Source organism: Cavia porcellus, unplaced genomic scaffold (genome assembly GCF_034190915.1).
Source record: "Cavia porcellus strain 051 isolate PalLab524CR breed Dunkin Hartley unplaced genomic scaffold, mCavPor4.1 scaffold_25, whole genome shotgun sequence".
In the NCBI taxonomy this organism is placed as follows: Eukaryota; Metazoa; Chordata; class Mammalia; order Rodentia; family Caviidae; genus Cavia; species Cavia porcellus.
The window spans coordinates 52,544,627-52,565,893 of NW_026947508.1; the positions used below are offsets into that span (position 1 = coordinate 52,544,627).

General features: G+C 43.9%; 1 protein-coding gene across 9 annotated transcripts in view; it reads right to left on the reverse strand.

Moving 5' to 3' along the window:
* Positions 1-21,267, reverse strand: part of Dab1 (DAB adaptor protein 1) — a 1,082,808-nt gene that overhangs the window by 868,713 nt on the left and 192,828 nt on the right. The gene's annotated exons all lie outside the window — the stretch shown is intronic.

Below are 21,267 nucleotides of genomic sequence, written 5' to 3' on the forward strand. Positions count from 1 at the left end.
CACAAAAAACCAGCAGCATTTCCCAGTTTAATTAGTTTTGTCAAGTGCTTGCAATATGATTTCCATGTTAATTTCCTCATATCCCATTTTGGTTTCTTTATATTCCACTTCAATTATTTGCTTAAAAATTGAGAGAGGCACAATGACTATGTTTAAATTCCACTTAACTCAACTAACATTTACTGATGTTGCATTTTGCACCAGCCCAGCAGGGCTTCCAGAAGTGACAAGTGGGCTAACAGTGCCTGTGCCATCGAACACATTGCTCATCTGGCCCCTCCCCTGCCCTCTCCCTGGGAGGTGAAGACTCAAAATCCTTTCCAACATGGCTTTTTGAGCAACCAGTACCCACCAGTTAATGCTGACATGGGAAAGTATAAAGTATATGCCATCCTGCTGTGAAACATTTTCTTATGATTCTCTTCCCATTTAAGTCTCAGGAAGTGGTGGTATCTCCATTTTTACATTTTTCTAAAAAAGTGTTTATTGAGCATATATATATATATATATATATATATATATATAACAGATGACTGTTGGTTTATATATTTGACCAAGTTCTCAGGGCACAGTTTTGGTCCCCAGGGAACGTAGGTCTGGAGTTAGGAGAACTAGTTGGTCAGAGGCCAGCACAATGCAATGCTGTACTTCAAGACAGTTGTGCTGGTGCTGGGCTCTGCACCCACTTCAAAGTGGTGATTAATGGTAGGTGATTAATGGCAAGATGATTAATGGTATCTACCAAGTCAACCACCCCTGAATTTTAGAGGCTGAGCATGGCAAGGGTTTCTTACCCTGGCAGCCTCCTCTGCACCTTCTGCTGGTTCCCTCTGCCTGACTCATTCTACGAATGGAAGAGCAGTGCTTCCTCAAATTAGTATGCTGCAATCCTGACCCTGGCATGATGGCATCTGGAGGCAGAGGTTTTGGGAGGAGATTAGGCTCCACTTTCACAAGTGGCACTAGTGCCCTTATCAGAAAAGACAACAGAACTTGTCATGCTCTGTCTCCCATGGGGGACACAAGGAGAATATGCCATCTACTGAGCGGGAAGTGGGTCCTCACCAGACACATCTGCCAGTCTTGGTCCCTGGACTTTGAGCTTCCAGATCTGCAGGAAACCAGTGCCTATTTGAAAGTGGCCCAGAGCTAAAACACTAATCAAGGAGCAAGAAGACTAGGCCTGGGCTGGGTGTGCATCCAACCTAAGTCAATCTGACATACTAGCCTCTGAGTACAGACTGACCTGTGGCCCTGATCTTCATCCTTAGTACACAAAAAAGACTGAATTTCTCAACTGCCCTTGGAGGGAGGAACCATAGAGATTCTGACAACAGAACATCTCTAAGCTACCCATTGCCGGCAAGCACTCTCCCCATTCAGAGTGCAACTCAAAAAAGGTTTTCTATGTTAAGACATTGAGGTTCTAAGGTTATTTGTTACTGTTGGTTTTGATAAATTACACTGGTTGATAGAGATTCCATTTCTTTTACCCTAAAATGGAGATCATAGTACCTTGCTGTGAGGACCAAGTAATAAATGAACATAAAATCTCCCTAGCGATCTCATATAGTAAGTTTGTCATTATTCATTTTACAAAAAAAAAAAAAAAAAAAAAAAAAGCAGCTGTGATCCCAAGCATGGTGATAGCAAGAAAGGCCAAGGCTGCCCCAAAGCATGGCAGGGCCTGGCCCAGGAGACGCAGGCTCCTTCAGAAGCCCCACATGCCCACTTGAGCCACATTCACTGAGGAGCTGCAGGTTTGCTAGGGCTTCAGAGCCTTTCACACAGGTGTCAACTCACTGATGAAGTCATGGGTGATCAGCCCCTGTGGACGGTCTGCTTGACAGTAGCAGCCAGGCACAGGCAGGCTCAGACTCCTTTTCAAGAAACCCAGGCAATGTTCCCCTGCTTCTCTCCCACAGTCCCTGTTTTACTGGAGTAGTGTTAATGCTCCTGTTAATTTGGAGCCGGTTCACACCACAAGGAAATCAGCAGTGCACACCTCGCTCAGTGATGTCTTAGCTTGGAATCAGCTATGGAATCTGCAATGTGAGTCCTCACATTGCAGAAACAAAAGAACATGAAAATCATCTTTCCTTTAAAGTGGGGGGGGCTGGTGTTGGTGGCACACTACTGTAATCCCTGCACTTGGGAGGCTGAGACAAGAGGATCATTGCAAGTTAGAGACCAGCCTGGGCTACGAAGTGAACCTAAGGCCAGCCTAAACTCTGTAGTGAGATCCTGTCTCAAAAAGACAAAAAAAAAATCATCCTGCCTTCCTTCCATCCTTGCTTCCTAACTTCTTTTCTGAGATTACTACCATGTAAAAATGTACCAGCAACACCACTTGCAATAACGTGATTGATAATAGCAATAATATTAGCAGTTATCCTTTCCTCCTGCTCGTGTTATACCAGGGTTCCATTCTCTATAACACAACAATTATTAAAGATATGTCACTCCTTTATTCTTCATAATGTCCATGCAAGATGCTCCTGTTATTCCTGTTCTGAAGTGGAAACTCAAACTTAGAGAAGCTAAGTCACTTGCTGAGAAACAGGCCACAATGAATTGGGAAAACCAGGTACTGACCCCAACTCTGTCTGACTCAAGACTCATTTGTCATATGAGGTGAAAGAGAGTTCAAGCCTCAAATCTGTGTTCTTAAGGATTTTCTACCCAAGGGGAAATAATAAAATAGTTAATGCATCTGTCTTTGCATGAGGTTACTGGATCTATCAAAAACATTGTGACATGCTGAGGGTGTGTATCAGCTGGGGACCCAACAGGGGATGCCAGGCAGTCATTACTGTGCTATTTTGGCAGCACAGTGCTAATTTCAAGGCCAAACTAAAATATCAGGTGCAGATGTGGACAGTGGGAGCTGTGTCTTCTGCCACACCGTCTGCTTTTGGAACTTGAGGACCATACTGCAAGCATATCTCACCTCAGACAGTGTGCCCCTTTGGTGTATACCTGTGTCACCATCTGCCTTCTCATATGAGTCTGCTGGCAGTCGATTTAAAGGTCTTCCATCACAGTGCCTCCAGCGCAGTGTAAGTGGGACCAGGGACACAGAAGATGCCTTCACCAAGGTGTACGGAATGGCTGAGTGGATGACAGTGCGCTCAGGGAATAGCTTTGCCTGCCTGAATGAAGAAGGAATGTGACAGGGAGAAGGATGGGGAAGGGCTTGGCTCCACAGAAAAGGAGCAAAACAAAGAAACACAAAAGAGGACAAGGAACAGGGTAAAGGTGGACGCTGGCAAACAATTCTATGCTCCTCCATGGTGGTTTATGCCAAGGGCTGGCACACAGCTCGGCCCTTACAAACCTACTGTGATTCTGATGCTTTTTAATCAGCAAAACTGCAGGTTCCTTTTGTGACTCTAGCAAGAGAGCCAGAGTGAAGCAGGAGGCAGCAGGGAGCAGCTGCTCTGCTTGTGGCTTCGGCTTCAGTTCTTGTGGCCTGGCTGGGGCCAAATACAGCCCAAGGCCTGCGGTACAGGACGTGCCTTGGCCGTGCTGGCCGAGTGGGACCCTCCAGCCTGAAGAACAGCGTCTTCCTCTCTAGAGATCTCACTTTGGCCTCCTATCCGGCCTCTTCCCCTCCTCTCTGCCACCCCTCCTGCCCCCTTTATTCCCCCTTCTAGCCCTTCCTCCTTGCCACCTTTGCTTTGTCCTAGTTCCTCCTTACATTGTGCACCCTCAGACCTAAAACTTCATTCTGTTTCTTGGCTTTGACATTTAGCTTTCCTCCTTGATCACAACTTATCTGTCTGATTAAGCTGCCTTTTACTTAACTGGGTAAACACCTCGTCTAGTCCAGCCAGCTGTCCAGTAGGTCCGGAACAGGAGCCTCGTCCCAAGGACCTACATTGCCCTAACTCCAGGTGATTTGTCTGTGTCAGTGACTACTCCTTTTGACTGCAACTTAAGATCATGCAGGGTTCTTTTCAAATGTCCGATATCCAGGTTTCTTATAGATCTGCTTTCTAAAAATCTCAGGGGTGGTTCTCACACATGGCTAAGTTTGAGTCACAGGTCTAATCCAATCACCCTGCAAGGGCTGGGGCCTGAAACTCGTCTTGCAGCAAGAAACACAGAGGGAATCCCTAAGGTTTTGCTGTGAGGAGAACTCGAGAAAAAGAAACAGTCATCCTTGGTGTCCATGTGTGACGTTTCTGCTGGAAAGTGAGGAACTAACTTTTGTTACTATCTTGCAGCCACAAAGGGCCACAGATGGCCTGTAGGGCAGGTCACAGGCCAGGGGCATTGAGTGAGAGGAAAGCAACTGGAGTCCCAGGTACTTGCTGTCAAACCCAGGAGTCAACCTAGCCTCTGATCTTACTCAGTGCCATGACATGGTTCTTTATTGTTTCAGTCATGGGTTAGTATTTTCTTTTTTCCATAAAGGACCAAATTACTTTAGGACAACTGCACATTTTCTGAAATCTTTACTCTTCCCTGATAGTATGACAATAGCCATTGACAATACTTAAATTCGTGAGCATGGCTACATCTCATAAAACTGTTTTACAAACATAGGGGCTAAGCTGGACATGGTACACAGGTCACACTGGAGCAGTCCCTAGTGCGAGTCATGTGGGCCAATGTGTTTTCTCACATGTGTCAGCATCCTAGGCGACTGGAGGATACTTCCAAAGCTACATCTGCCTGGCTGGTCTTCTCTTTCCCACTGACTCCCCTATACACAGCTTTTGTGTCCATAGGTTCCTGGAAGTCACACTTTCACAACTGGTCTCATCTTCCCCCCTTGCACTCCCAGGTCTCTTTCTTCTTCTACATTGTCCACCCAACAAAAACCACCATCACCTTGAGCTGCTTAGACTCAAAGCATCTGTATCACTTTTACTGTCTCTCTTGTCATTAATCAAAGAGCTACCATCTCCTGTCAATCGTAACTACACAATATACTCCATTCACTCAAAACTATAAGCACTGCGTGAGTACAGCGTCAGAGTTTATAACCACTCACAAAGCAGTGCAGCTTCTGCCCTCACTGCCTGCAGGACAGGATTGCTGATGCCACAAGCAAGAGTGAGTACCTGCCACTCCGAGCGCCGCCCTGCAACACCTCTGCAATGGCCTTCAAGACAAGCCCAGCTGCATCTGCTAACGCTGTTTCCTCCTGAATAAAGACACAGACGCTAAGGAACCTAAGGTCCTCAAGGTCACCACCACACAGGGGTGGCAGTGGCATAATAGGAGGCAGATCTGTCCCCACACTGAGGCCCACTTCTCCTCATAATCCCAATCCCCAGCACGTGAGCATTTTGTCACTACAAGAATTTTCCATCAAGGGTGACACCTGGATCTCACTTTGGCAAAAAGCCCAGGACAAATGTCTCATCAGTACAAGGGCTGTACAATTAGGCACAGGCGATTAAAAGGCCCCATCCTAGAAATCAGTCACTCTCTGCTGTCTGCCAAATAGCACTGCCACCTGCACTAAGGCAGGGCTTCTCCTGGAGAGCGACACAAACCCACGTGCTGGGGGTGACAGAAGTGGACTGAGTGGGCAGCTTTCTTCAAAGTCTTGTCTGGCCAGGCACAGTGAGGCTGCCTCTGTTCTGCAGCTTTCCCTCATTCTGCCTATCTTGAGGTGAGATGCTGCCCCAAGGAGCACAACCTTAGAGCAAACAGACCTGGGTTCAAATCCTGCTGCATCTCAGCCCCTCACCACCCTTGCTTTGCCTTTGCTGCCACCTCCAGCTCCGAACTGGGATGACTCACCAGCCTCCCAGGGCTGCCCTGGGGATGAGGGGCAGTGAGGTCTGTGAAGAAGCCAGGGTGTGGCAAGGACTCCAGCTGTGCTCCACAGGCAGCTGCCTTCTTTCCTGCTGTGTCTACCCAGTGACAAGCTCCCAAAGGGAAGCTGGGCTTGGGTGGCAGCCACTGAAGGTGGGCCAGCAGAGAAGGGTGTGTTGATGGGGTCCAGGCCACTGCTCCTTCCGTCTCAGATTCCGGGCTGTTTCACATGCACTTTACACTTAAGTATCATTGGCCAGGGAGTGATAACCCCCACCTTGCAGGTAGTGACCCTGCAACTCAGGGAAGTTAAGGCAACTGGGCCCCAGCATGAAGCACTTACCCATGTTCCACTCAGCCGCTCTCCAAACCCTTCCCCACTCACCATCAGCAGGTCTTTGGCGGTGTTCTTAAGACCAATGGTTCAAGCTTTGTGCCATGTGCCTTCCTCCTCTGCTTAGTTCACCAGGTCCTCAGAGTCTGGGGTGCTCCCTCATGCTTGTCACCTGTCCCCTCTTCCTTTCTTAGCCTGGCCCTGGGATGACAGACAATATTCACTCTGCCTGCTTCTCTGTTGACCTTCAAGATAAGAGTTCCCCATCATGGAAGATCACTGATAGACAGACACTGCTTGAAAATGTAACATAAACTAATGCCCATAACAGTGCATTAGTAAGCTACTTTTCAGACAATAGAATGAAGAATTAAAAATTAAAGCAATAAAGTGCATAGGTGGAATTTGAAGGGAAGAACTATCACTAGACCATGCTTCCTAATTTGTTCCAAGTACCTTTATACCTGTGCATCACCTCTATCACTTTTTCCTTCCTTGTCCTTTCTTTCCTTCCCTCCCTTCTGCTCTCTTACTTCCCTTCAGAAGTGGATGCTGCCAGCCCATCCTAATGTCCACAGGCCCCAGAGGGCTCAGTGTTTCCAAACTTGGACCTGCTTGCCTAGTTACAACTATGTCACTTCTTTTCAAGATTGTGGTGTCCACTTAAACAGTGCACTTAGGATAAAACCACTTGTCTATGGACACAAAGGACTCGAAGTTTGTATTTGTCTGGAGGCTGATACCTTAGAGACATGGCTGGCAAGGAAAGGCTTAGAGGCCACCTGAGCTGGAATTTTCCAGACCAGGAATTTCCTAAACCAATGATTCTTGGGTGCTCAGACTCCAGCAGTAACGCACGTGTGTAACTACCTGGAGAATCACGCCTGTGTGGGCTCTGCACATGACCACCCTCCTGGATCCTGCTGCATTGCAGGGAGAGTTCCCTGGAAAATTCTTACTTTACCTTATAAGAACAAACACTGCCTGCCTCCAACCAAATCTTAGCTTTGCATTCATCTCTCTGCCACTTTATACCAGCTCAAACTTCCATCACTTATCAGATAGTACTGGATTTTTTAGTGATTGTAGTTATCAATTAGCCTTTAAATTCTACAAGGGCAAGGATGGCGGGTCCCAGGGAGCCTTGTATAATGTACAAAACACAGTGAGTGCCTTCAGCAAAGAAAGGCAGAGAGAAAAGGTAAGAAACAGGAAGAATACAAAGGGAGTGAAAGAGGAAAAAAGAAAAAGGCAGGAGGCAAGAAAGGAGGGAAAGAAGCAGGAAAGGCAGAAGAAGGAAAATAAGGGAAAAGGAGTATCATACGCAGTCCACAGAGACGAGTGAGACAGAGCCCCTGCTCTCAGGAAGCGCATGGTCTCCCAGGGAGACAAAGTCAACAAGTGGTGGAGAGCTGCCGTGCAGGAAGGCCACGCGGAGGCCAGTCCCGGGCTCCCGGCATGCACGCTGCCTGCACTGTGGCGGGAGTCAGGTTGAACTCAGCTAACGGCAGCACTAGTAGCAACGTCCTCTAGATTCAGTGACAGTGGAGAAATTAGAGCCAGGTTCGGCATGATCTTGTGGATGATAGACTCTTCTTCCCTGTAATCTTGCTTAGAATATCTGAAATACCTGGTGTCCATTGTCTAGCAGAGCACCTGACACACAGCTGAAGCTGAAATATTCATGGGATGAGCAAAGCATATTATTTAGTGAGGAACACAGGGCCTTATCTCTAGCATGTCGCCGGTACATAACAAGATTGTTGAGTGGCTAAATGAATGAGGATGACACCTCCTGCAGTATCATCATCTCACCATTGATCATGACTGCGGAAACCAAAAAAGGCCTGGGGCAGACCTTCTTTGGCGGGCTGGCCTCTCTCACTGCAAGCAGGACCAGCAGGGTCCTATCCAGTAGATAACACTTTCCAGCATAGTTGCTTATTTATTTTAAAGATAGAAACATTTCCAGAGTATCAGAATCAATGTACCTTTGCAAACATGTCAGTATTTATTTGATTAAACCTCAGTCTTTATTTAAATCCTTACCAATCACTTTTCTGGAATTAAAAGGTGTTGTTTCTTCTCATTTCCAACCCCACAATAACATTTCTTTCTCCTCCAGATTCTGTCTAGTCCCCCCTGAGAAATTCAAAGCAGTACTATATTGTCCAACTCCTCTGGGGAAGATTCAGGGTATGAGATAATGCAGAAAAAGGAGAAAAATCCAGTTGTATGGCTACGGCCTTGGAAATTTGACAAATGCTTTGATGTGTCATGTAAAAAATATTATTATTCTCTTAGAAGTAATTCAGAGATTAGCAGCACAGTTATCTATCATATACGTACATATGATAGCAATATGCATTATATGAACTGGTATTAATTTCCTACCATTTTTTCAAATTCTGTATCATTTCTATCGTTTTTTTTTCTTTTTAAAATCAAACATGATTAACTGCAGAAGAGGCAATGTGATATAATGAAAGGCCATATGATATGGAATTAGGAGGCCAGTTTTTAAAACCTCAGTCCTGTCACAAACTGGCCCTGGACTTGAATTGGTCACTCGGTTTCTCTGGGCCTCAGTTTATTCATCTATAAAATGAAGGCCTTGGATATAATGATCTCCAAGATGATTTTGGCTCTAATATCCTGAGCTGCTAAAACAGCTCAGGTCACTCTGATGGCCAAGAAATGGCTACCATGGTGATTCATATTTTATTTATTTTTAAATTATGGAAAAGTTCCTTTGGCCAGCTGCAGAGGCCGTATTCATTGCCAGAAAAAATGCCCATAACTCCAGAGCTATAGCATTAGCCATTAAATTTAGAAAACAGAAAAGGAATAAAACTGTGCTTTTGTGTTTATAGCTTTGTTAATAACTTTTACCTCATCAATAATGCGCTGCATTATTCAATCCAGGAAGGCAAGAAAACATTTAGCACAGGAAGAAGAGCATAAATTACCATTATTGGCTACCTACTATACATTACCATTTATTGAGTCCTTCTACAAGCTAGACGTGAGGCCTGAGATCTGTCTTATGTTGTTCCTTTCACATCTACACTCATACCAGTGAGGTTGGCATCGTCCTCCATTCCATAGACGAAGACCCTGACACCCAAGAGGATGTGAGTCATTCAGTGCCATGCAATTGGTAAGGTACCTTTGTACCCAGGTCTATCTAATATTTTTCCTACTGTGTCACTCATGAAATGCCCTGGCTATGTACAGAGCTTCCCATCTGTGTAACTAGTCAAACAACAGAGATGAATGCTTTAAGAGCGGCCATTGTACTGGACTGGAGCATGAATGGTTGGACTGGGTAATCTCTAAAGTTCCATCCAATGTAACAGGGAGCCATCCTGGACCTTTACATCATTGTAAATGAGTAATAACCAAATATCATGTCTTCCTAGAGAAGCAGTACAATATCATCCCTTGTGCTTTGTAGTGTTTCTCATAATCATTTTTCTTCCAAGAAGAATAGCATCTCTCTCAAACTCAGAAAAGGCCACAATTTACCCCTCAGCTACTAACCTCACTTGATTCTTTCAGTGAGCCATTAGAACCACAGAATTACTGTTGTACATTAAAACTTTCATAAAATTTTACCTAGGAAGCAGATGGAAAATGTGGAATTTGATTTAGAAGGGTAGGAAACATCTACTCACAGCCCTGGCAGCACTGACCAAGGTTGACCTGCTGAAAAGTGAGTTCCCTTCCTTCTGCTCTGCATTCAAGGACATGCTTAACTACCACTTCTGTAAGAAGCCACAGCCACAGAGCCTAAAGTAACTCTTCTTCTGCTTTTTAAACAGCCATTATATCTGGAATTTATGGAACGAGAGCTGAATATATCTGAGCTTCCTCACTCTAGAGAAAGTTGAGGACCAAGCTATGTCATGAGGGAATTTATGCAATCAGATACTCCATGAGAGGACCTCACCATCACCTTCACTGTGGTAGCATTTAGTCATGAGATATTCCAGCTATTTTTCCAACAAATGTGCACCTTAAGCTAGGATCAGGACTTTTCAGAACAGATCTTCTCAGGCAAAGAGTGAAGCAGACCTGCAGACACTCTCCTCTCTCTGATGTGTGGAACTGACCCTCGGTGGGAAGGTGGGTAAAACTGCTTGCATCAGAGTCTCCTGAGAGGATAAGGGCCAGAACGCACTCAGGTTGGCTCCAAGTGATACCAACCAGAAAAATAAAATATTGAAGTGAAAAAGAAAGAAAATTTGAACCGGAGACCTGAGTTCATATCCATAGTATGGAGGCTCATGGGAAAGACAACATGTGATGGAAGGAAGTCCTCCAGGCCTGGCCTCTCCTCTGTGTCTGTCATGTATCAGGCACAAGGGCCAAGTGCATGTGAGTAATCTAACCAGTGACCATGTGCCACTCACCACTCTGTTTTGTGCTTTTAACTCTTAAGTTTAAAAATCTCTATGTGGTAATTATCTTATTATTGCTATTTTATGGATGAGGAACTTGAGGATTAGAGAAATTAAGTAATTCGCCCAAATTCACATGGCTAGCAAGTGGTAGAGCTAGGATAGAGCTTCAGATAGTCTACATAAAGCTCAAGAAAGGGATGCTCCTAATGGAAATTGGGCAATTCCTGTTAATAAGAGTAGATGGAAACTCAGTGGCTAAATGGAAATATCAGAGTAGTGTGAGCATATGAGCACTTGTAGCTAGAAAAATAGGTTAAGCACAGAATATGGCCAAAAGGTCAAACCAGGATGGTGACAAGAAAACAGCTTTTACTGTCAGAGCAAAAGTGGCCTAAGACAATGAAAATCTACAGGCCAGTGGAGGAGGGGTACAGGAGAAAGGTTTGAAAATGAATTCAAACAAATGAGTGGAGGAGTGGTGGTGGTAGGGAATTAACTGGACCAATTCTAAACAATAGGCAACGCCCAATTAGGTTGAGGTGATGTGCTACCGTTATGCTCAGAAATACCAAGAGCCCTGAGAACCAGGGGCACAGAGCAGGTGGTTCAGACAATCTTTCTTATCCTCTATAAGGCAAAGCTGTTCCTAACAGTCTAAAAAGGATGACTTCCAGTGAGTTAGCAGGAAGGCCCATTCAGAAGACAATCCCAGCTATAATTGTGAGAGCCCATGGCAGAGAATTCCGTAAGACTCTTCTTCACAAGCCAGCCCTCTGCCTCCAAAGGACTGGAGGCCTCTAGGATCTGGCTGTTCCAAAGCATCCCTCAAGGGCTCAGCAAGACAGTCAGTGCCAAGCAGCTGCATAGAGCACAGCTCCAGACTTCGTGACTGTGAGTGACACTTGATACTTAGGATGCTCCAGTAGATTCTTAGCATGCAGGACAGAGACCCAAAGGCCATGCCTTAGAAGTGCTACAGGATTTGAAGTGAGGCCTTCAGGAGATCAAACCCAATGCTTTTCTGCTGGTGCCCCTGGGGTTAACATTCACCGGCATGTGTCTGTGAAGGAGATCTGGGTTCAACTCCCAGATTTCCCTCCAGGAACTTTGGGTAAGTCCCTTCTGAGCTGTAAGCTTCTACAGAGCATAATTGCCTCTAATCCTTCTGTAGTTTATCTATTGTGATTATAATTATTGATTTCAGAGTGCTAAAGGATGGATCACAAAATATTTGAAACATACTTCCTTCTTAATTTTTTTTATTGCTTTAAAATAAAATCATTTTATTCAAAGAAAAATCCTTATCCTTTTTGAACACTAGTATTTATGAGTACAATATGAAATCTGGTATTTGCTTTGAAATACTTAGGTTCCATCCCCACTCCCAAAAGGAAAAATGTAGGTAAAATATAATTGGCAAAGTGTTAAGACAGTTGAAATAGGGTAATAGGTAAATGAGAGTTTATTAAACTAGTCTATCCACTTTAGTGTATGCTCTAAAATTTTCACTGTGAATGTTAAGAATAAATAATAAAGTGGAAAATAAATTATTCAGTGGAGAGGTCTTTCCCTGCCCTTAGATTAGAACTCCATGACATTCTTGCTCACACTAAGATAACAAGCGGTTCTGCGGGCTCCTTAAATTACAAATGCAATTTCGATTCAAAAAGAAGCAAGAGCATCCATTTGCAGGTAGAAATGGAAGCCAGCAGATAACTTAGTGCCGGACTTTGGTAGCCCACAGCAGGAAAGGGAACCGCTGGGACTGGCTGGTGGCCCCTTGGTTTCTCGGATCTGCTCTGATCCTGAGCTGAGCAAGGGTGGCTTTGCAGCCCCCTTCCCTGAACTCCTATGCCGCACACAGAGGGGATGCATGAAGACAGGGGAGGACCCGAGGCAGGACAGGTCACGCCTGGATGCATAGCACAGCAAAACAGGCCTGGAAGTCTCCAGATTTTACAGGCCCTTCTCAATCTAGGGGGTGATTTTGGGACCCCAAAACAGAGCCACCAAGAGAAACAGAATGAAGACCATGAACATGAGCTGTGTACATGATTTTCAGTTTTCTGGTAGCTACGTTATATAAAGTTAAAGAGAAATAGGTGACCTTAACTTTAATAAAAATAGTACATTATTTGGTTTAACATCTAAAATTGTATCATCTCAACATGCCTTCAAGAAAAAAAATGCTAACACTTCCTTTTTCATTCTCTCTTTACCATGAGACTGAAGTATAACTTACATTTCCTGCATATCTCAAGCTGGATAGCAGCTGTGAAGCACTAGGTACCTCGCATGTGGCCAGCAGCCTCTGTCTTGGACATTGTGGTCTCAGAGGCTCCCATTCGCAGAACCCTTGTGTCATGGGCTTTACTTGCACACGTAGTAACCTGACCACACACCCTGGTTTTTGTTATTCATTCATTCATTTGTTTGTTTGTTTACTTTCACCCTTGTTTGCCTCAGAGAACACTGTTTTAGTTTTGTGCCCTGGCTATGTTGTCCCTGGAGTTGGGTCCTAAACCACAGGACCACCCTGCCTGCAACTCTGTTCTGGGTGGGAATTTAGAACCCCGTTTTCCTTGGAAATGTAGGAATTTCCAATAAGGTTCTGATTTTTGCATTGCTCTGCCCCTCCAAAGAGCCCTCTAGGAAGAACCCTAGGAAATACCAAGGCAGACTTCTGCCCTGGGGCTCAGGGCAGGTCACTGGAGCATGCCCCAACCCTGATTCCAACACCCCAGGGGTGGGCTGATGACCACCCAGCCCCTCTGCCCCTTTGATGACTGGCCTCTAACCACTGTCTTCCGAGAAGAGTCAGGCCAAATCTCGCTGCCTCCCATTACAGGATACACCAGCAAGGGTCGTCTCTCTAGGCCTGGAATAGGGAGCAAAGGCTTGACCTCCCATTAGGCTCCAGGTAGCAGCACCTCACATCCCTCCCTGCCTCTCTGTCTACAGCTTCATGAAAGCATCATCCTTCTACACTCTCCCAACTTTCGGGCACTTCCTCTAAACATCTGCATAATATAAGTTGGCAGTGCATCCTGTAATTTTACTTCTATGATAGCTCAGCGTCTTGCCAAAGTTTCCATTATAAGCACTGGTTACTATGTTAACATAATAGCCACTACCACCACCATTATTCATGATTAATTTCTCCAAGTGGCCAGTGAGTGTTGGTAGGAAAGGAATAAGGATAAGTAATTCACATACTCAATAGCTCAGCTTAACTAAACAAACCCAAATTCTCTAAAAATATTGTCATTCCCAAGGCTTAGGGTATTCTGTATCTTTCCTGTGGCTTTCTCCCTTTCTCTGCTTATCTGCCTGCTCAAAGATGTAGCTCAAATAACACCAATAAAGTTTATGAAAATGTTTAAGATAACTGATACTCTCAAATATAAAATAACAACTGTAATGAGGCTGGAAGACATCACCATGCCACAACCAGAAGCATACAGCCCCCCTCTCTCCTTCAAATCCCACCTCATACCTGCTTGTGATTGTCTGTCCTATAGGTGAAGGACTCCATGTGTTGAAATCATCTGGAAAGCTTTTATAAAATGCTGACCCTGGGTAGACGGATTGTCTCTGAGTTAGGGCTTGGACGTGTGCAACTTTAGGTGTTGTGTAGCAATTTAATATGCAACTAGAGTCAGAAATGACTGCAAATGGTGAGTGATTAGAAGGTGAGGGTGCTGGGTTACAGCTTTTCTCTGTAACTCTAAATCTTAGAAATGATTGCCACTCAACAAATAGTTTTTAATGAATGAACTGCAAAACATAGGAGAAATGCATAGAGTAATTTATACATGTCTGATAAACAGCTATATATTAATCTAATGACTTCTGCCCTACTCGACTGGCTTGTTTAACAACATCAAACCCACAAATTAACTAGGATGCCATATCTTACTAAGCAGTTTCCCCAGCTACATTAAACTTGGACTTGTACTGTATATCTACGGACAGATTCAGCAAAATATGAACAGTGAAGCAGTTCATTAGCATAGTCTCCAACTAAGTCCAAAAGACAGACCTCCAAAGCCCCCTCACGTAATGTACATATGCTTCCAGGTCGTTATCTCACCACTGCCAAACTCTGCCTCTTCTCGCCTTCTGCTGCATAATTTACCCTCGAGAGTGACATGAGAGATTTTTTATTAATTTGTTTGTCAAGCAACACTCTCATCTCTCTTGTAATTATGTTGCCTGTTAGTAGCATTAAGCACAAACATATCTCTGGGTTTTCACTTGTTAATTTGTGCCTCTCTTATATTTACATTTAGCAGTAGATATAGTGATATCATCAAAAAAAGGCTTGTGGTCAGGAGAGGACAACATGAAGACACGCATGCCTGTTTTGCCAGTAATTAATATGTAACAGACTAGTGGCATATGGTAGAGAGATTAGATAAAAATCTCTGCATTTGGAGGGGGCCCCAGTCACCTACTCTGTGAACAACCCACATAAAAATGAAAAAGCAATAATAAAATCTATTTCAAATGCTCAACGAAGTTACTCTGTGGACAAAGCAAGGCACGAGACAAGAAAATCACTTAAAAAGCTACAAACAACTATGCTAGTAGGCTAGCCTCACAGTTCAGTCGCAAATGCCTCATATCTATAGGGTAAGAGACAACAGTGATTCTTGTTGGCACTGTTCTTATAAGGTTCACACTATAAGAATGAAGGTCCTTGGCAGCTGTGATGCTGATTTTATTCAGGGACTTGACATTTCTTCAAGCACTGCTCCAGGTGTGTGTGTAATGTTTTAGATGAGATGAACATTTGATTGGGAGACTGAGTAAACCAGGTTGCATCCCTACTACAAGTGGATCTCATGCACTCAGCTGAATCCCTGAGTAGAACAGACTGAGCAGGAAGGAAGTTCTTGCTGCTTGACTGCCTATGCTGGGATGTCAGGTTTTTTCCATTTCTATCTTCAGACTCAAATGCAAACATCCCACCTTTCCTGGGTCTCAAACTTAATGGCTTCCAGATAAGAACTGCACCTTACTTCATAGGCCATTAGACTCAAACTAAGTCACTGGCTCTCCAGTGCATTCATTGTACTAACCACAGAACTTCAGATTTATCAGCATCCGCAGTCATGAATCAAGTTCTTATAATGATAACACACACACACACACACACACACACACACACACACACACACACACATTCTGGAGAACCTTTACTAATACATATCTCCAGCAATATCAACCTTATTAGGGGAGCTTTGTTTATAATTCTCTTTCTCTTGCTAGAAGAGTTTTTGGTACCTACTAGAAGTAGTTATATAAGTCAGTGGCTATTAGAATTAGCTGATCAACTTTAAAAATGTTGATTCCCAGCCATTCGGCCAGAATTTTTAAATAAGAACCTCCAAAGGACAGACAGCTCAGGTGTCAGAAATTCTCATGGACTTCCCAGTCACGTCACATCAATGTAGGTCATTGAGGCAACTTGGAACCAAGAATCTGCCCTGGTGTCAGACCTTCCATCACAGTAGGCCATACTAGAACTAAGCCATTGATGTTAATGTTGATATGTTAATGACTTATATAAACCATTTATAAGCTCTGGATGGTTTTGGCTTTTTCGTGTGATTTTATCAACATTTTTAAGCTAGTAAGAGCAGACCTGGAAAGTGGGAGATGCCTGATTTATGGATGCATAGAGAAGTGGAAGAGTCCTCGAGCTAGCTGGCCATGTAGGCCATTTCTATTTCTGAAGGGTACCCACCTCAGGGAGGAGGAAAGTCAGAGAGTTATGCCCTTATCTCCCCTGGGTTGCCTCTCTACTCTGATGAATTGCCGCAAGGAATATAGATCCACAGGAGATTTATGTGTGTGCTCTGTTTCCCAATAGTTAAAGCAACTTATTTGCCACCATGAAGCACTCATTCTTTTCCTGGAGGTCAATTCTCCAAGTGCCAGCACCTGTCAAGGGCAGGAGTGATAGGCCAGATGCTTCTGCCTGGATCACACTTGGGACTAGTCTCCTGCTGACGCTGAGCTGGAGGGGATGATGGGCTGACTCAGGCCTTGAAACACTAAATCCATCCTGGTACTGAAAAGTGATCTCAGATACGGTTGGATCCAATCTGCTGCTCTGGCTATGAGACGAAGCTTAGACTAGATCAGGGGAAAACAATTACTGTGTTTGCCACAGGCCACTGACACAATAACAAAGAAAACGTGAAGTGAGAAAAAGATAACTGTGAGGTTTTCATAAAGATGAGTAGATCGGATTTTTTAAAACCTGACTTTCAGTTCTCCATAATTTTATGATATTAAAGTGACTTTTCTTCATAATACGATGAAAATATCAATGATTGAATTTCTCCTTTAGTATCCTAGATAGGAAGAGTTGACAGTTCTGTGTTTCTCTGAATTTTTGTTGTTCTTTGTTGCTCTGAGTCATGTGGCTTTGAACACCTTTTCTGCCTTTTCTGTTTCTAAAATGGTGACGGTAATGGTGACTCCTGCTTTAGGCTCACTGTGCGGTGATGCTGGTGTCCTCCGGCTAGCACGCAGCCTGGCACCAAAATCCTGATGATGGCTGATTAAGTAAGTTTTCCAGAATTCAACTGTGTAGATTAATGTTTAAATAAAGAACAAAGTCAGAAGAACAAGCGTTTAATTCTTCCATATTTAATTTTCCCTTGACATAGCCCTTATGCCTGGAAGATTGCTGGTTTAGAATTCAGACAGACTAACTTGGGCCATTTTAGGTCTACCATTTTAAATGAGCCGGCCAATTTCCCTAGGATTCTTTCTCTCATGTAGTAATTAGTCCCCTGTTTCAGAAAGAAGCGCAGTAGCGCTTTTGCGTCGGTCCTCACTTGCAATCACAGCCACCTGACAGTGGAAGCTGTGGGTTATTATCACAGCAGTCATGTTCTGCAAAGTTGCCTGCACTCTGAACCACTGCTCCCAGGGAAAGCACAAAGTCAAATTCCTGGGAGTCTCTAGTCACAACTTTTTCCATAAACAATCAATACATAACCTTATTTGTGTACTTTTCTGTCTAAATAGCCTTTGTTACATATATGATGTTAACCCGTGAGTGCTGACCTCATTGGCCAATGACCAGTACCAGGAACCACTCACGCCTGTGTGAAGCCTGAGACGTGTTTTCACTGCAAAGCATGTCACAGCCCTCTTCCTCCCAGACACATCCAACAGCACACCTGCACCATGTTAAACAGTGAAACTGAAATGAGCATTAATGGACACAGGCAGCACTGACTAGACTGTGGAAGAACATGCAATCATGTGAGAGCCTACGTGAGACGGCACAGCATCATCTTGCTCAGCAATGGCAGAGGACACACCCGTCAGGAACTCGGCTCCTTCGCTGCTCTGCATATACCTGCCAGTGGCCATACAGTGGCCTGGTTTAATATGGAGGGAACAAATAAATTGTAATGAGCAGTTGAATTCACAAATATAGAAACTATGAAAAATAAGGATCAATTGTATTATTCTCTACACAGATCGAAGGCTTGAAGAATTCATTATACAAGTAGTTAGTGGCTTGGTGACCAGGTTGATCTGAAACCGGCTTCCTATATCTCCAGTGAACCATGTTCTTTCCATTCCTAACTCTCCATCTAAGCCTACTAGCTCAGGAGACAAGCATGGCATGGATAGCAACCTCCCTGACAGGTGATGAGCCACAGATTAGGTGATGCCCCTGAAAGGTACTTCGTGAAACGTAGTGTATTCCACAAATAGAAACGATTGTTATCATAGCTTCAATTTAAGTCAGTTCACATCACATAGCATTAAGGCCAACTATAATGGGCTCTGATTCTCCAGTGGGAAGAGGACAAATTAAGAGGTCCACATCTGGGTATCCCTCATCCCAGCAATGAAAAGCTGGAGATTCACTCAAATTTCATGCAACCTACAGTAAGAACAGTAGAAGTACTTACAGTATAGCTCACTTAAGAGATGAAAATGTAGTTCAGCGACAATCAGAAAAGGTTCTGATATCAAATCTACTTGCCGTTGCTGTTACAAAAATCTACCACCCGGCATCACTGGCAACAACACAGCATCATTAGACAGCAGTGCGGGCACTGATGAACCAAATTATCTCACAGCTACTCACTGTGCCTTAGTGAGTCTCGGACAGGGCTTGGGGTTCACAGGCACTGTGTTCATTACAAAAGGGCATTTGCTAACTGAGACCAGACTCATCTGATATAGTATCTGAAAAATTAGCCATCTCTGATTAAAAGATGCAGAAAAAGGAATTAAGAATGTTCATACCCTTTAACTCACTAATTCCACTTTACAAACGCTACACAATGATCAGATGAGGGAGAAACACTGAGCCATTAAGATGTTCATAGTGTAGCTTTGTCTGATGTCTAGCTTTTATAAGTAATGGAATGAGGTTTAAGAATTATGACACACAACAGAAAAGCGAATATAATTAAAATTATTTTAAAGCATTTTAACAACATGAGAACATACTAAAAGTGCAATAATAGTAAAAGTAAATAAAAGCAGGATACAAAAAGGACAAATAAAACTGTGCGTGCTCCTAAAAACAAAACCAGCAGACAACTGAAAGAAAATATGGTGACAATTATTCCTTTTTTTTGTTTGTTTTTGACAACAATTTTTCTTGTCTGGCTTGCAAAATTATGAACAATGTTTTTACCTTTTTTTATTTCCAAGGTCTCTACAATAAACATCAGTATTATTTTTAATATAAGGAGGCAAACAGCACAACAGAGGTTACACTCCACATTTAGAGTGCTTCCATGAAGAGAGGCACAGATTAAACAAGATTTAGCCTGCTCATCTAACAGGCCACTGATCTGTAAAAATATCAGATGTTTTCAGATTTTTCAAAGCATTTATTATTAAGCAACTAGTTGGAGTGTAGCCAACTTAATTAAACAAAGAACATGAGATGGTCCCATCCCCAGAAAATCCCTGCAGTGGCCGATTCTGCTCGGGATTGTACTATGAGAACCTCTTGTGTGACACAGAGCAGGGGCTTGACATGCATGTAGGGATGAACACAGGGAAATCAGGCTGACACCCAACCATAGTTTAAAAGCTTCTGTCACTCATTTATTCATGTACTCATTCAAAAATTTAATAACCACTTGCTCTCTCTGTAGATGACCAAGCATGGAGAGCCTTCAACACCTAGACCAGTGACACATCCACGATCAAATAAAGGACTCCATGAAATAAGAAGGACTGGGGAGGAAATTTCTAAGGAAGTGTGGAAGAGGGAAGAATTTCTCCAGGAAGGAGGTTTAGAAAAGATTTCCTGAAAGGAGTGGGATTTGGGTGTGGGCAAAACTTTGGAAGCATGTTAAGATTTGCTTTGTGGCCTAAAGGAGAAACATGGAGTCTTTGAATAAGGGTGGCCTGGTCTCTAAGAAAATGCTTGGGCAGCATGAGTTCAATAGATGGGAAAAGGAAGGCACAGGACCTGGAGCAGGAGGAGCCTTCCCAGTGAATGGTCAAACAGATAGGCATCTGGGAACTCGGTCCAGATCCTTCAGTCTCCAGGACAGTCTCGTTCTCAGCTGCAGGATTCTCTTCAGGCCAAGATACTAAGGTCTAATGCACAAAGTGATGCTAAAACCCTGGGATCAACTATCCCCCCATCCCTCCTCCCTCTCAGAAGAAGCTGAATTGCTTTGCAAATATATGCAGATACATGCGAGTAACAAAGCCATTAACATGTGCCCTAAGCCTCACAGGGAAAGGTTTACTTTGATCAAAGCTCCTAATGGAATGTATCCAAGGGGCAGAGAAACAACATCCCACTCAGCCAAAACAAGGCAAGGTTTAGAATGTGGCACAGAAAGCTCTGCCTTAGTAAATGCTATTCAGTCAAATATTAGGGTACGCAATGCCCCCTTCTCCATTTCCTATAGTTGCAATTGCTGTAAAGACCTATTCTCTCCTTTAATCTACCATCACTGCAAATATGGAGAAAAATGTGTGTGTGTGTATGTGTGTGGTTTAATCTGACCCTGTGCACTTCTTTCTCAGAGTGGTTCCCAGGCAAGCAGCACCAGCACCACCCTGGACATTGTTAAAAATTTAGGCTTCCAAGATGGACCTCAGCACTAGGGAGCCAGAATCTGCACTTAGCAAGATGGCAGGCAGGTAATACATATGCATATTATAATTTAAGGATGATTATGATCTCCAGAAGGACTGACCCATGTCTTATCACCTTCTGTTTCCCTGAGTACAGTGCATGGCACATAATAGGGATGCAAATTGAGCCTCTATGTCCTCCTCTCTGACACAAGATCATTGCTAGCTCAGGAGATGTACTTGGAATGAAAGAGACACCGAATGGAAGATGCTCAGCACAGGCCCAGTGTGTGGCGGTGGGTGGTACCCAGAATGCCTTACTTTATATCTACTCCCATCCCCCAAAACACAGTCTGAATGGTGTATAAATAATTCCACATGAACTGTTGAGAATTTTGCATTTTACCAACATCGATCTCACCTCATTCCCTGTCAATCAGCAGGACTTACAAGCCCATGCTTTTCCAACAAGGAGAGCAGGATCTGAAGTATCTAAAGGACAGGCACACAAGGAGTGAACTGTGCATGGTGGTGGAGCTGGAATCTGAACCAACCCTTCCAACCACCCTGCACCCTGCAGTCTGCCTGTCCTTCATGTGCACAGGCCTATCCCCAGCTCTGTCACAGCCTAGCAGGGGACGGTGTGACTGGATCTCT